Source organism: Neomonachus schauinslandi, chromosome 2 (assembly GCF_002201575.2).
Source record: "Neomonachus schauinslandi chromosome 2, ASM220157v2, whole genome shotgun sequence".
Lineage (NCBI taxonomy): Eukaryota > Metazoa > Chordata > Mammalia > Carnivora > Phocidae > Neomonachus > Neomonachus schauinslandi.
In genome coordinates, this window is record NC_058404.1 from 133,856,798 (window position 1) to 133,873,823 (window position 17,026).

Sequence of the window (17,026 nt, forward strand, 5' to 3'; positions counted from 1 at the left end):
CCCTAGACCACTCTGGGCTTTGACGTCATGTGTGCTCCTTTCGGTTGCCATAGCAACCCCATTCCCCAAGCCCTCTGTTGGTCTCCTCTGGTAGGTTCCACAATGGTACAGGCAGCATCACGCTGCACAATGGTTTCCAGGCAGTGAAAGAGGGTGATTCAGCAAGCCACTCTTCTTCTTTTTTTTAAAAAACCTCCCCTTCTTTTTTTATTTTTATGGGGGTGGGTGGTGCTTGTTACATGCTTACCTTTTTCTTTTCTTTTTTCATTTTTACAATTTTCCTTTTTTCTCCTCACCCCTCAATTCCTAGGGGCTTGAGTGACTTTAAGATTGGGTTTTTGTGGAAATCACCTGTCTATCATTAATTTTAAACAATTTCCCCACCTCCAAAGAATCTATTCCTTATTACAATTTGGAATGTGTTAATGAAAAACAAATAGGGAGGATTTCTGGGGCAAACACTGCTGGATCAGGATCGTAGTTCTCAAGCACGGAATGGTAGGTGGCTCTTTGCTCCTTCTGGGTTCTAACCTGTTTTTTGGAGGGTGGGGGTGATGCCTATTGATTGCTCCTGATGGGATGGGAGAGTGAGCATGGGAAAAGTGGGAGAGATGGGATGGAAAGCAGGTTCATGAAGTGAAGTACCTCGGAGGCAAGAAGCCACCAGCCTTTCCTTCTGTGTGGAGCATCTCTCCCCAGACTTGGGCGTTTGGAAACCTTCCTGTTTGGAGTGAGGGTTGGCAGAGGGTGGGAGGGAGATTTCTTATTGTGACCAGGGGTTTTTAGACCAATGCAGAGCTACAGAAGGGAAGAGAAAAACAGCGGGGGAGAGAGGGAGGGAAGGGGGGGTGGAGAGAGAGAAAGAGAAAGAGGCAGAGAGACAGTGAACAGCTGTGCTTATTAGAAGTGCTGACCTCAGTCTTATATCTAAGAAATGCTCTGGGTTCCATAAAACATTAAAAAATCATGTCTTTACGTGTGCGTTTATGTTTACTTCCTGAGAGGTGTAATTTAAATAAATATTTTGGAACATATTTATTTTTAGTAGGGAATGGTATTTATATATTTTAGTTGCAAAACTAATGACATTACTCTTGCAGAGACATTCTAGGCTAAATTCAGGCCGGGGAGAGGACCACAGGACAGGGGTCAGGTTAGAGATGAGAGGAAACATTGGCACTGCAGTCGCATAGGTAAGGGGTCCCTTTAAGAAAGTGATCTCCTAGTCATAGCAGGCAGCATTTTTTGTTAATGGCAGGGTTCCCATATTCTGTGCTGGGATACTGTGTCCCCTAGAAATGTCAGAGCTCTTTTGGGAAAAAAAATATCAGAAATGAGCACGGCAATATACTTATCAGAATTTATGTCTTTGTGCCTGCAGCAAAATAAATGTGATTTATTGGAAAATGTTCAAGTACATCAAGGTTAGAGATATTTCAAGAAAAAATTATATATGTATTTTTTTCCTCTACCTTTCAATCTAGAGGCTGTCTCTGCTTTTACCTTCTAACACATAACTTCCCAGGTACTGCCATTTAGCTGCAGAAAAAGAATGGCTTATCCCATGGCAGGAGGCTCTGAAGGAATCACAGGGTTGTTTACATGGGCTGTCTTTGCTGCAGAGCCTGACAGGGACTGTACAGCAGCCCTGCGTGCTGCTGGGGTGTTCACGGTAACTTTTATGAATAAACCAGAAAGTGGCAGGCTAAGTCATGGGACAGGCCACAGTTCAGATGGAAGGAAAATAAGTGCACTTAGCGTTGCTAGCCCAAGTTCCAATTTCTCCCTCTGTCCCTCGTCTGCTAGCTGTCATACCTCGGAAGATCTCACAGAATGCTGATCAACGTATCAAAAATGGTTGCAGGAATGACCACCTCTCTCAGAGAGGCTTCTGTACACGTTCTACCTTAGGTGAGCCTACATGTTGTCAATACAGATAGTGATGCTCATGAATGAGCTCACAAGCTTCTGACTCTACTTTGGAACCATTGGATTTTAGGGGCCAGACAGCTTGGATAGAGCAGTTTTGCTGCCTCTGGCACGAATCCCCTTTCCTGCCTCCATCTCACTCTTAATTGACATAAAGTACTGGGCTAGCTTATTTTATTACACAGAGCAAACTGGATTTTCTCTTCCCCATAACGGAACGAGCAAATCAGATGACAAAGGTGGTATGACCTTAGATATGAAAGAGTCTTCGTGCTTCCTCATCTGCACATCACTCCCTCCTGTTGTAGAGTAGCTTTAATTTGATGGGCTCCTGGTGTTACAGAATCTTTGCAGTTCTGGTAAAAAAAAAAAAAATTCTTGATGATGAGGCAGTAAAAAATCATATGTAGAGTGGAAAAATCAGCTGCCTCCAGCTTCCTGCTTGCTTGCCCCAGAACAGCATCTGCTGTTGGGAGGAGTGTGTTTGTCATGCTGGAAGGGGATGTTTGTGAACAGATCCCAGAGGGACCGAGTGTGTTTTGCTGTCATTGTCTGGTACGTCTGCACCTATTAGTATTTAATGGTTTAATAGGATGTGGTCAATGTTTTTCAAGGTTAGAATGAACTAGACTCGATTGTGGATGCTATAAAATAAATGTATATTTTTAAGTTGCAGGAAAATTCATAGGATTTCCCTGGTTAGTATATCTTATAGGGATATCATAAGCAAAAGGGATCTGCCTAACCTCAGTAATGTGAAAAAGCCTCCCATGTTTAAAGATAAAGCATCCCATATTTAAAGGGTTTTTTTTTTTTTTTTTAAGTTTTATTGTGGCTTTATGTATATGAATCTATGTCTTCGGATGTAATCTTAGTGAAAAAGTCTTTTAATACTGATGATAAAAATAAAGACAAATTGGGGGCTTCCTTGTTTGTTAAACATGGGGGCAGGTACTCTCCCTTCCTGCTCTAGTTCTGGCCTCAGGTCACATTTGGAGCTAAAAGACTTTGCATGGAATTGGTGTGTGCAAATCCAATGATAGCTTAGTTGCTTATGAGAATAATGGGTATCAAAGCAAGGGAGTCTTCCTTCAATTAGAAGAAGAAATAAACAAATTAACACTTAAAAGTTGTTCTCCATTGCGGTTACTATTTTCTCTGGCAGTCTCCTTTAAGCTTTTGGTTGGACATTGCAACACTTAAGCAAAAAGAGGCACAAAGTGTCTAGTAATGACTGAAAGGAGTACAAAGCTGTATTTGCTGCAGGCTGAGTATTTCCTCCCCACCACACATGCATCTCTCACACCTTCCTCTGAGGACCATGGACTTGGATAAAGTTGGGCCTGTAGACTACTGGGGGAATGCTTATTGGTAAAGGAGACCAAGATCCATTTATTTCTTTAGTATATTAAATATATTTATTGCATTATATAAGTCTGAGATGAGGCGCTGCTGCTGATTCAGATAAAAGATCATGCTGCATATTGATTATTTCTCTTTGAAAGAGAAAATGTAATTGAGAATTGGAGCTTGAATTTTAGAAATTTACCTATCTGTACATATTTTCATAGCAAAGTTTTAAGGTTTTGACTGAAGATTTTTCAGTTTGAGTACATTTTATCTTTATGAGAAAATCAAGGCAAAGAGGGGGAAAGTGAAAAATCTGTATGTTTTAGTTACTATCCTACTCCCTCCCCCCCCATTTCTTGTTGTGGATCTTGGTAGAAACTCTAAATGGAGAACTCAGTGATACTGAAAATCCTTAAATCAAAAGAAGCATTTTGGTATGAGAAGTGGACTACAGATTTATACTTATTTTTGGTAAAGAAGTTTTCTAGTTGAATTGGTGTTTTGGATCCATAATAAGCCACTATAGCCTTTCTCACTGCTCTTATCTCTGAGATGTGAAACCCACAGTTGCTCTGAAATCCATATGGTGTGCAGGTGTAAAGTGAAGTTCCCCTACAGGGCCATCAGGCATTTGCAGAGTAGCCTGTTCGGTAATAAACAGGATTTTTGTTACATTGTGTGTGTGTGTGTGTTGTAGAAAGCAGGAAAAAAAAATGCTACCTCCCAGCAGTGACTTAAAAAAGTACTAGAAATTCATCTTAGTGACTTCTCTTCCTAGAAGTAGAACTGCCTCCTGGATTTTGGATGTTAACCTGCCTGCGTGCTCCATGTGCTTCCTGAAAATGAGTTTCTTCAAGTAATTGTCCTCTTCTCATACACTGGAAAGAGGATCTGAAAGCTTTGATGGTGAAGTGAAAGCTCTTAGGCCCATTTATTTGGCAAGGTTTATTCAGTGTCTGTACTTCCGCCATCATAGCACTTATCACACAATACAGTAATGGCCTATTCCTGTTTCCTGTGTTCTCTATGATAGTATAATCTCTCAGGTACTGACTGTGTCTATTTGGCCCATTGTGGGGACACAATAAATATTCCTTGGGTGAATGTCTCCCATGTACAGAGTTCTCTGCTAAGTGCAATGGAAGGAAGAGCTTGGGGCCATTTGGGGAGATGAGGTTAAATAAAGATGGTGTATAATCAAGGGCTCTATTAGTAATTTGACAAGAAATATGACAGGAATTCAGAAGAGAAGGAAATACATGTGACACTGGAGGCCACATTGGGATGTCTGGGCAGCAGGAGGGTGTGGTGGGAAAAGAATTCCTAGTAGAAAGTTGTAAGCACCCGGCCAGGAAAGGGACTCTTAGTTGGAGCAGAGAGGAAGTTTACTTTCAGTATGGTGAGCATACCTTCCAAAGTTCTAGAAATAAAAACTTACAGTTCGATAATGGGTAGAGCGTTGAAAACTGGCAAATCTTGGAGAATCTGGTCCAGTATAATCTCAAAAAGGAACAGTAACAGATTGAAGTTACAAACCTATTTTTGTAACTAGATCCGATTATGGGAAAGCATACATACAGGTCTGTTTCCAGCTTTAGACCAACTTCAGTTTAGTTTTATTCTATTTCACATACTTCAGAGGTTTTTGAACTTCTCCTCCTCCTTTTATTGGTAAGTATGCTACCCATGATTCCAATGAAATCTTACATGAAAAGCAGACTATGTAAACATGCAACAGTGAAGCTGTCCCAGTTGAAGCTGAGTAGGGTGCCTTGTATCTCAAAACCAAATCCATATCACAAAGTCAAATACCATGCCAACTAAAGTAATAATTATTAATTGGGCTTATGTTCAGATTTTAAAATATCCAGCTACTCTGGTGTTGCTAACATCAAAGTTCTTGTACTTGCAATACATTTGAACAGAGTGAACTAACTTTGGATGTTTTATTCCCTCATCTTGTGTCCCATCATTCATTTTCAATTGTCTTTGTCAGTCTTTTGGTTTCCTAAATGCAGATGAAATTCCCATGTAAGTGTTAAAATCAAATTCATTCTGTGTTTTTGCTTTGATTTTAGGCCAGCGTGAGGAACACCAACGGCAGGACCATCTCAGATCTTCGTTATGGCAACTCATGCAAGAAGCTGTTGAATTAGAACCATTTCCTATAGATGAGAAACCATACAAGCAGTGGTGAGTCACAGATTTATAAATGTTCCTTAGCAGAAAACATGTGATCTCCATAACCGCTTTAAATATTGCATGGGATTTAGTGTATGGATCTGAAGAAATACTGCTCCAAATAATTTCAACTAAAGAAGTGAAAATCAACAGGACAGAATGTTTAACTGATGGTGCCACATAGAGCAGCATGAAGTCTTGAGGTGCATGGGTGCATTGTAAAACACCACAATGCTACCACCCTGCATGATACCAGTCTGGTAAGATAGCTGTAATGAACAATTTCATGTGCCTGAGTAACAGTTGGTAACAGTGTTTTTCAGTGGCTTTTATTATTTACAACATAATTCCACATTTTATCAATTCATCCCCTCTGGTAGAAGAATTGGTTCTGAGCTAAATTATAATGCTCAGTACCTTTCAGGAATACATATACAAGAACACTCCTATGTAAATATATAGGAGTATATAAAGAATGTATATAATATATATATTAACATAACATTTAGAACCTTGGAAATAGGGGAGAGAAATCATAGCACAGTTTTATAAAACTCAATTCATAGACATTTACCCTACAAATCCTTTTGTCTAATACAACAATATTAAAAGTAGATCCAGTTTCTCGGGCGCCTGGGTGGCTCAGTTGGTTAAGCGACTGCCTTCGGCTCAGGTCATGATCCTGGAGTCCCTGGATCGAGTCCCGCATCGGGCTCCCTGCTCGGCAGGGAGCCTGCTTCTCCCTCTGACCCTCCCCCGTCGCATGTGCTGTCTCTCTCATTCTCGCTGTCTCAAATAAATAAATAAAATCTTTAAAAAGAAAAAAAGTAGATCCAGTTTCTCTGCTAATTGGAATAATTTTGAAAACTTATTATTTTATAAAAATATCAGCACACACAGGCATAGTATTTTTTAATCAAATACTTGATGCTTTATAGTCACCAAAGTCAATAATCTATAGACTCCAGAAGAGATGAACCAGTTATAATCTGTCAAATAACCTCTTTGAGAAATAGCGCATGACAGTGGTGCTTGTAAGACTCCAAAAGAAGCTGTTTTGAATAGTGATCAATATATCTCTTTCATTTGCTTAGTGACTCATATAATGCTGGGTAGGTAGGCTGTCTTGTGAATTAATGCATAAACTATAACTACAGAAGACTGATGAAATTAACCCTATACTTATTTCACATCATGATTTTCATTATAGTCTGCTTACAGTGATTTTGAGAAAGTAGATATAATAGTCATCACTATGCTGTGCTTAATCAACATCTTTAAATGCATGTTTCTTATAAAAGAGAATAGCATGTTGCCTATAATCAACCATCATGGATCTAAAGTAAGGGCAACTTTATATGGCTGAACTTAATATTTTGAGTTATGTGCCACTTCCAGTGATGTAGAAAACATATATTGCCCCATCTTAAACATTTATTCATTAAGCAAACATTTGTTGAGAATCTGTGATGTAGATATTATCTTTAACTCTTGGGATTGATGAAAGAGATCGTACCTGCCTTAAAGGAGCTTTCAGTCTAAAGAGTATAGTACTTATGATAAAATGTGCCATTAATTGGGGGAGATCTATTCAAAGAGTGTGGTACTTAAACAGGGTTGTTAAATGGGTAGACTTAGGGTGCTAACAAAAGTGCAGCAGAGGAGAGTCTAATACAGATGGCATGGGGAATTGTCAAGGAGGACTTCCCAAAGGAAGTGATATGTTAACTGAATGTTAAGGATAATAAAAAGTAACCAGAGGAAGGGGAGCAGTGGGAATATTTTCCAAGGGTCCAGAGGCTTGGCGGAGTATGATTTTTTTGTGAGTGCTATATGTCATTTACTGTGCTAGGGCATAAATGGGAATGGTAGAAATGAAGTTGCTTTCAGATTCTAGTATACACGTGTAAGAGCTTCTTTCAGATAAATACCAAGGAAAGGAACTACTGAATTTGGGGGTGTGTGCACATTCAGTGTTTCTAAATAATGCCAGAATATTGTCCCCAAGCAGTTATATCAGTTTACACTCTCATCAGCAATGTAAGAGAAGTTCTATACCCCACCATTTGATTTATAAGTTCTTAAATTTTGCTTATAGGGTGGATACTTAGTTGTACTCATAGAAGTATTAATTGGCTTTTTGTTGATTACTAATGAAGAAGAACATCTTTTCATTTTTTTAAAAAAGATTTTATTTATTTATTTGACAGAGAGAGACACAGCGAGAGAGGGAACACAAGTAGGGGGAGTAGGAGAGGGAGAAGCAGGCTTCCCGCGGAGCAGGGAGCCCGATGCGGGGCTCGATCCCAGGACCCTGGGATCATGACCTGAGCCGAAGGCAGGTGCTTAATGACTGAGCCACCCAGGCGCCCCGAACATCTTTTCATTTTTTATCGGCCATTTGATTTTCCTCTTTTGTGAAGTACCTGCTCAAGTGTTTATGAGATTTGTCTTTCAAAATAATAACTAGCATTTATTGAGTTCTTACTGTGTAATAGCATTGTGCTAAGCACTTTGCAAGCATTTTATCTTATATCATCCCTATGATTTACAGATAAAGAAATTCAGGTTTAGAGAGGTTAAATAACTTGCTAACAGTCACACAGCTAAGAAGCACTGGGCTTTAGCATTCAATCGCAGGGCTTTCTGACTCCAGACTTCTTCAATTTTTTTGGATAGTGTTTGGAGGAAGATTAGATTGGAGCCAGACAGAACACCTAAGGTGCTATTGCAAGAATCCAGTTAAAAAATCATGGGGACATAAACCAAAGAATCACCAGTAAAACATAAGTACAAAGCAACTGGACTCAGTAATGAATGTCATGGGTGAAGAAGAGGCAGGATGTATAAAAAGTCTTAAGTTTTATTACCTGTTGGCTAGGTAGAGTCAGTATTAGTAATATAGTGAATATTTATATTCCAGGTATTGTGGTAGGTTTTAAAAATTATGATTCCATGATTCAGTATGAAATGAATTTAGTTCAGGGGACCATAAAATTTAGGGTAAAGAGACCACAGTGTTTATTTGGGTCAACTCTTCACTGTTTTAAAATGTGGAACTTGGTGTGAAAAGAGGTTTAAGTGCCTTGTTTAAGATCACATATTACTAAGTGTCAGATTAAGAAAAGATAGCAGGCCTGCAAAGAATACAAAGGAGTAACAACTTTGCTGATTTTTAAATTAATAAGTGAAAATACAATCAACTTACTTTATCTGCTGAACATTTTTTTTTTTAAGTCAGTTGCCTCATCATCCTTGTTAGCAGATTTATTTAATGTGGCCTAGAGTGTTATCTTCTTGCCCATGATTCTACCAATGAAACCACCAGATCTGGTTTGCAGTTGTTACCATGTAACTGCCCTACTTACTTTGATATACTCCATTGGCTATGTAATAAATTCCCTTCTCCTTAACATATACCATATTCCCATCCACCCCCATTTTAGGAACTGATGATCTTTTGAATTGCTTGGGGACGCTAATGTGCTTCATTCTCATAACACACACTCAAGTGTTTCTTACCTCTGTGATTTACTTCATACTGTCTATCCTGCCTATATTCACTCCACCCAACCTTTACTTAGTCATTAGCCATCTTTTAAGACCTTTGCAGACCAACAGCATGGGCAACATCTGGGGCTTGATGGAAAAGCAGTATCTCAAATCCCACCCAGATCTCTGGACTCCGAATCTTTCAAACAAGATTCTCAGGTGATTTAAACTTTGAGAGGTACTGCTGAGACTCACTCTAGACCTCATTAGGTGTTATCTCCTTCCAGAAACGTTTCTTGACTCCTTCCAGTGGGCATTCCTTCCTAGAGTTCTCACAGTAGCCTAGGCATATCTATCTCATTGCATTACCATGATGTTTTATTAACTGTTTATGTATCTGTCTCTGCAACTTAGCTTGTGAGTAATTTGATCCAGATCTAATTATCTTTGAGTTTTCCATGCCTGGCACAGTGCCTGATATGTGGTAACATTACACAAATGTTTGTTGAATGATGGTTTGATGAAAGAATGAGAAATGAGCAAGAGATAGACACATGGAAAGATAGAAACAGAGGCAGAAAAGAGAAAATCACAAGGAGAAAAGACACACAGCCAAAGGGACTACATGGAGAAATAACTAGACTACAAAAAAATTATACCTGTGGATACAGTCTGGAAAGCAGCCCGACAGGGAGTCTACAGTCTTATTTAAGTAGATTGAGTGATAAATGTGAATATTGTTGGCCAACTCCCTCAGAAGCAAAGAATACCTTAATTTCTCATATAAGAATGGTATAATTTTATTGTCATTGTTTTTGTTGAGTACATTTTGTCAAAATTTGGTTTACTTCCCTAAACAAAGTGTTCTACTTAACTAGTCAGAGACTATTCAGAATGTTGTGTGAAAGTGGATAGAGGATGAAGGTTTGTTTTCAAGCTGTGGAGACAGAAATAAGAGACCAGTGAGTAGGAAGTAGGCATCATAATTAAGAGACCTTTCTGATGATTAGAATTATTTGCAAGTCTGTGCTTTTAGAAGAATAGTGAATTTTCCAGCACTGCAAGCATTTAACCATTTTCATGGTTGACCAAATATTAAGAACATTTTAGAGGTGCTACTACTTGATGTGGGATATTGAACTCAATGACCTCTACAGTCTAGGGTTCTTATGAATTATGAGTCTACAGTTGTTCAGAGTAGTGCAGGAAGAATGAAAGTTATAATAAAGATTATAATAGTGGATAACATTTATTGAGTGATTACTTGTGCCACTCACTGTTCAAAGCACTTTGCATGCACTAATTCATTGAATCCTCACAGAAATCCTTTTGAGCATTTCCATTTTATAAATGATGTAGCTGAAGCATGGGAGCTTTAGTAACTTGCTCTTGGTCATGCAACTAATGTTGGTAGAGTCCACGGAGTCCAACTTGGGACCATGTCCTTTTTTATCACTGTGTTGAATCCTTCTCAGAATTAAAGGTGAAATTTGGGCTGAATAGAGCCTTAAAACATTGATGTGGCTTGAATTCCAAGTAAGTGTAAAAACAGGAATTTCAAGAAATGATAACAACTAATCGAAGTAAACAGAGATAGAAATGAGCATAACAGGTTTGTGGAACCAAATACCTTATAAATGAGATGAATAAGAGGATATTCAGAGATTTGTTATTATAGTGCAATTTTGTCTTGTTTTTCAATGGCTGCAAGTTACCAAGATGGGAAACCAAGTCCTTAGGACTTTTTCACCCTCATAAAACCAACATAACTAGCCCTCATATGGTATAAAATTTTAAAGGCTTTTCACCAATTTGTGGAACCTCAGTCTATATTTCCTAGGAAGATAGATTTGGGACTGTCACTGTTTGAGAGGTCCCAAGTAATTTGATGTTGTATCAGGAAAAAATAATACTGTCTTTACAAGTTGGCACTTTATTGGATCTTATTTGAAGAGTGAATTAACATAAATTTTACCATATCTCAGATTCTTCATAGAGAATTCCGGGTATTCCAATAATCACTATTAGAAGAACTACTATTAAAATAGAAGTATGAGATCTTAATGAAAATTTGGTTAACATAAAAAATATTTTCAGATTAAGTCTCGTTAGAAAACTTAGTCCATACTTAAGCAGTTTCATAACATGTGATAATCTATACTTACAGTGCAGATACCAGAAATTATATCTGATGGATGTCTCTAAGTTTTATTTATAGTTGTACTTCTGGAAGTTCTAGGTGATTTGTTTGTTCTTTAAATCTTTTTTTTTTTAAAGATTTTATTTATTCATTTGACAGAGATAGACACAGCGAGAGAGGGAACACAAGCAGGGGGAGTGGGAGAGGGAGAAGCAGGCCTCCCGCAGAGCGAGGAGCCCGATGCGGGGCTCGATCCCAGGACTCTGAGATCATGACCTTAGCCGAAGGCAGACGCTTAACGACTGAGCCACCCAGGCGCCCCGTTCTTTAAATCTTTAAGGCCCACTTTTAAGCTCCTTTAAATTTGACAGTGGATAACTTTGACAATATTGTCTTTAGAAAATCATTTATAAATCTTAAGAATCAGAATAATTCTGCCTTGAAATTTAGTTTAATAAGATTTAAAGATATTGTACTCCCCCACTCTCCTAAAAAAAGGTTGAGTAAAATATGTTAGGCAAAAACTATGTGAAATAGTGGGTAGAAAACAAATTTAACTGTTTTTCATCTTTTATGAATTTCAGCCAAATATATCATGTCATATGTCTGTTGACTGTCCTTTTGCCAAGCAGCGTTCAGGTCAGCAATGTGGAACATCACAGGCAATCAAATCTCATATGCTGAGTTTCTATTCTAGTCTTGGTCCTGAGTACAGATGTCTGGCTCTGTGTTATAATTTAAGGAGCCAAAACACCCTCTGGTTTTCTGCTTCTAAACCTGATATAATATGTGAAATTCTCACTTACTTCTTTGGTTGAAGACTGTTCCTATTAAAATAAAAATGTTATGAGGTAAATTGGTTGGTTAGCTAACCTGGTAAGCTAACTTGAGTTAAGGTGTGAATTGGTGATAATGGATGTTGAATCATAGATAATATCCACACTAGGATTAGTGTCTTAACACATTAAAATAAGAGACTAAAGGAAGGGGATATATGGGAAAGATTTTTATATGGGGAGGGAATCAAGATTGGTGTTGAAGACAGTACTTTTTTTCTTTTTTTTGTAGTATCCAACATTTACTCAGTGCTTACTCTTTGCTGGGTGTGTGTCCTCAGCCCTTTACATGAATTAACTCATTTAAGATGATGGTCTTACATGATAACTGTTATCGGTATTCTCATTTACCAGATGAGGAAACTGAGCACAGAGAAATAACTTGTGCAAGGTGACCTGTGAGTCCTGGAGTTGAGATTCAAGCCCAGAGAAATTCGAAACTCAGTTGTTCCATTGCCTGTCCTAGTTTGACAATAGTGGTGCAGAATGGGTGTTTGGTGATTGGCGCCCGGCACACAGTAGGTGTTTAGTGAATGGCGAATAAGTGTTTGGGACCTTTGTATGTTGGCTGCCCAGACTAAAGGCAGGCAAGTCACACAGATCAGCTACTAAAAAGGGTGGAAGTTCCTATTTGTTAAACTTACCTCTAGAGGGGTGCCTGGGTGGCTCAGCCGGTTAAGCGTCTGCCTTCGGCTCAGGTCATGATCCCAGGGTCCTGGGATCGAGCCCCACATCGGGCTACCTGCTCCGCAGGAAGCCTGCTTCTCCCTCTCCCACTCCCCCTGCTCGTGTTCCCTCTCTCGCTGTGTCTCTCTCTGTCAAATAAATAAATAAAATCTTTAAAAACAAAACAAAACAAAAAAAACCCTTACCTCTAGAAAATGTTTTTCTAGAGTCTCCAGTCCTGTGTATCTTTTTTCCAATCCTGCTCTAGACCCAGCTCTTGACTTTCCAGAGAGGAGGAGCGGCCTGTGTTTCCCAGACTGGCTCTGTGCCACTTCCTCATTGCCATCTCTTCTTCAGGCTGCTGTATCTCTTCCCTCTGTCTAGAACATTCCTTCTCCCTCTCTTCTGCACCTTCCCCACTGCCACTGTGATCCTATCTGGAAAACTCCTCCCATCCTTCAAGGTCCAGTTCACGCCTACTGTCCTCTGGGAACTCTTGCCCAACTGTCATCCCCACTCCTTGGTTCTCCCAAACTGAACACATGTCTAAATAATATATACCCAACAAAGTGGTGTGGGCTTTAGCGCCAGACACCTGGTTTTCAGTCTGGCTCTGCCACCGTGTGCAAGTGTTCCTGCCAGGGCCTTAATTTCCCCACATAGTAGGTGCCCCTGTACTTTTATCAAGACAGTACTTTGTTAGGGGTTTAGCAGATTATTTAAAAATTCTCATTGCATAGTTTCTGGGAAAGGAAGAGACCTTGATGTTAGATTCTCATCCCAGCTCTGTCATTAATTAATATTCCCTTGGGCAAGTCTTAACCCAGCTGAGTTTCAACTGTGTATGAAGGAGTTTTGACAGTGTTTAAATTTCTTTTTAACTGTGAAAACTATGTAGATTAAGTTGTACAGATTGAATTAAAGCATGGGATAATACCCAAAAGGCCAGGCCCAAGTGGACTACCAGTGAAGGGACTTCATGAGAACGGAAAGCAGCTTCATGGACAGATGGAAGGGAAGAATAGGCCAGATGGAGGTTTATAAGGGTCTTGAAGACAGACTTGCCATGCCCAAGTTTGCTTTAACCCACCCCCTTTAGTTATCTTTGGCTTCACATTGTCACTCTAAATTGAAAGATAAGATATTTGAATTATAAGAAGTCACTTCTAATTATTGAGACTTTATTATCCATAAGGGAGATAACTTATGCACAGGCAACCAAATTGATTGCATCCACTTTCTAGATTTGTATCTTTCTTTATCTTAGAATTATCCGCTGCTATCAAAGGGCTAGTGTGTACAAATGTTTGCTCATTGATTTGCTAATGAGAGGAATCTTTAAAAATTTACCTTTAAAAATTATGGTCTCTAAGCTATACTGAGATTTACCAACATATCAGGTTGAAACTATTGGCATCTTGATTACCTTAGATATCATATCCATACAACAGATTTACGTGAGGGTTAACAGATATTTTCAATGGGCAGATTACTATGGTAGAATCTTTGAAGAATGAGTAAGACACAGTTCTTCCCTCCCTCCAACTCCCTTCCTTCCTTCCTTCCTTCCTTCCTTCTCCCTCAAATATTTATTGGCTGTCTTTTCTGTGCTAGGTGCAGCAGCAACAAAGATAAATTCTATTTAGTCTCTGCCCTTAAGCAGCTCACTACCAAATCTGGGGCCTTTAGATGGGGAGAGAAAGGGGAAATACTTGCAAATAAATGAATCCACACATAAGATAGTTGCTTTAATAGATACTGAGTTCAGGGAACAGTCATTTACAAACTCAGTTACTCAATTGGGATTCTGCAGAAAGACATGAGTCTCAGTGTTCCTTTACAGCAGTGCTCAGACTTTGTGGTCTCTTGATCCTTTTACACTTTTAAAAAAAATTTTTATTGTTATGTTAATCACCGTACATTACATCATTAGTTTTTGATGTAGTGTTCCATGATTCATTGTTTGTGCATAACACTCTTGAAAATTATTAACCACAAGCTTTGGCTTATGTGGGTTATATTCATTGGTATTTACCGTATTAGAAATTAAGATATAAATTTAAAATATTTATGTAATTCATTTATGAATTAGCAATGGTAAACCCGTTACATGTTAACACAATATATATATATTTTTATGAAAAGTACTTTTTATAGAACAGAAATAGTATAGGTACAAAGTGGTATTGTTTTATGTTTTTGCAAATCTGTTTTATGATTAGTTTAAAAGAAGATGGCTGAATTCTCTTATATACTTATGGCTTTAATCTGTTGTTATAAAACACATCATGTAGCCTCCAGAAGACTTTACTGTACATTAGAGAGTAAATGAGAGTGATGACAGCAAATCATATCTTTATATTATTTGGAATTAGTCTTGACCTCAGGAACCCCCTGAAAGGGTCTTGGAGATCCTCAAGAGGTCTGGTGTACTATACTTTGAGAACCACTTCTAAGAAGCATCTGTTGTATGTAACGCATTAACATCTTTTATGCATCTAGAATGGTACGTACTACCTTAAAAAAAACAAAAACAGTGTGCTTGGTTATTCACAGGAGGAACTCCAGATGAGAAAGACTGTAAGACTATAACCTCTGTGAAGGCAGAGAGATCAGTTTCTCTTTTTTACTCATTACCCATCACAGGGCCTGACACATAGTTGACTTCCTGGGAGTGTCCTTGATAGAACATTTTAATAAGACAGACGTACTTTCACGTCACTATAGACCTGGGCAGAATATGGTGAGTGCCACAAATAAAGGTTAAATGTGTATTGTGGAGTTGGAGGGAAAGGCCATTTTTAACTGATGTATTAGAAGGGATTCATGGAGGAGAGGGCATTGGAGTGGAGTTGTGAAGATAATTTTGGTAGTCAGTGTTGCAGTTGGAAAGATTACCTCTAGAAGAGGAAATAACAATGAGTAAGGAGCAGAGTGGGTTTGGGGTTCAGAAGTTTAGGTTTGTGTGATTTGGGGATGGAGGACATGGCAGTTAGAGATATGGTGGAGAAAATAGATTGGGGCCAGACTGAGGGAGGTTATGAGTGATCTATGAAGGAATTTTGGGTCTGTCTCTATAGATAGTGAAGAGCTATTGCTGTTTTCTGAGCAGGCTTAGAAAATGATTCTGGCAGAAATGTTGAGAGTGGTTTGGAGAAGAGAGAGGATGGAGGCAGGACGAGCAGTTAGAGGGAGGAAAGGAATGATAATCCAGTTTGAAGAAGAGACAGTAAGAACCAGAACCAGTGGAAAGGGATCCAGGTTTCAGGTAATTTGGAATAAGTTATAAAAGAGATAGTGCTGCAGTCAGTGAGGAAGGGAAATACTAATTCTTTATGATTTCATTAGAAGCCCAGCCACAGTATTAATAAGCAATTTTACACAGGTCCTTGGGCTTTTGTTTTTCCATATGTAAAATGTAGAAACGGATTGCTTGCCTATTTGTGTCACAAGAGTCCATGTAAGGCTAAATGAGCTCTTTTGACAAAAAGGCGCTCTATTAATCTAAGCCGTCAATAATAAAAATGAGAATGTTTGCCAGGTGCTTTTGCTCCTGTGCTGAAGGCCGCTATGTAAATATGAAATCCTGCCTGAAACTGTTGTCACTGTTAATAACAGTAAAGTCGTTACCACAAAATGCCTACACAGCAAACTTGTTCTCTGTCAATTCCAAAGTGAGAGGATGAAGCCAGGCATGGAAGTCCATTCTGTTTTGTTTATTATGAATTTTGCTTATTGTAAACTATTTTCCTGGTTAGTAGAAAAGTCACTTTAATAGTATTTGGATTTCATTGTATCTCATTATTTTCATCACTCTATTCTGGCCAGGTTTTCTGTCATTATCAGGGGCCTCATTATCCTGACTTTTCTGTGCAAATGCAAATGGAACAGCAAGTACAGATGCAACAGTACTTGCATCTATGTTCTTGTTAATTATGGCTCCTTTCATTAATTCAACACACAGCTGTATGATACGGTGGTCGAGCACGTAAACTCCAGAGTTAGACTGCTTGGGTTTAAATCCAAATTCTGTTACTTCATATGAGATCCTGTGTAAGTCATATAATCTCTTAAGCTCAGTTTCCTTATCTGTAACACAGTACTAATAATGGTGCTGATCTCATAAGGCCATTGCGAAGGTAATGAACGAGAATCACAGAGCATTAAGTGCTCAGTAACTGCAAGGTTTTGTTTTGGTTTTGGTCAAATTTATTACCATTATCATCAACATGTCTTCTTTCCTCATCAGGATCCTTTTCCATACCTTTTAAATTCATTATTTGTCTACCAGTAGTTAATTTGTGACCACACAATTATTCATCCATCTTTTCTTTACTGAGAATAACATTTTGAAGAATTCCCCAAATTTTAAATTTTACTCATTTTCTATCTATCTATCTATCTATCTATCTATCTATCTATCTATCTATCT

At 38.5% G+C, this 17,026-nt stretch overlaps 1 protein-coding gene across 1 annotated transcript in view; it reads left to right on the forward strand.

Moving 5' to 3' along the window:
• The first annotated feature begins 284 nt into the window (after positions 1-284).
• MAPK10 (mitogen-activated protein kinase 10) overlaps positions 285-17,026 on the forward strand; it is a 324,165-nt gene continuing 307,423 nt past the window's right edge. The window contains exons 1-2 of the mRNA XM_044912681.1: positions 285-498; positions 5,358-5,472. The gene's annotated coding sequence lies outside the window, so the exon portion shown is untranslated. The remainder of the gene's footprint in view (positions 499-5,357; positions 5,473-17,026) is intronic.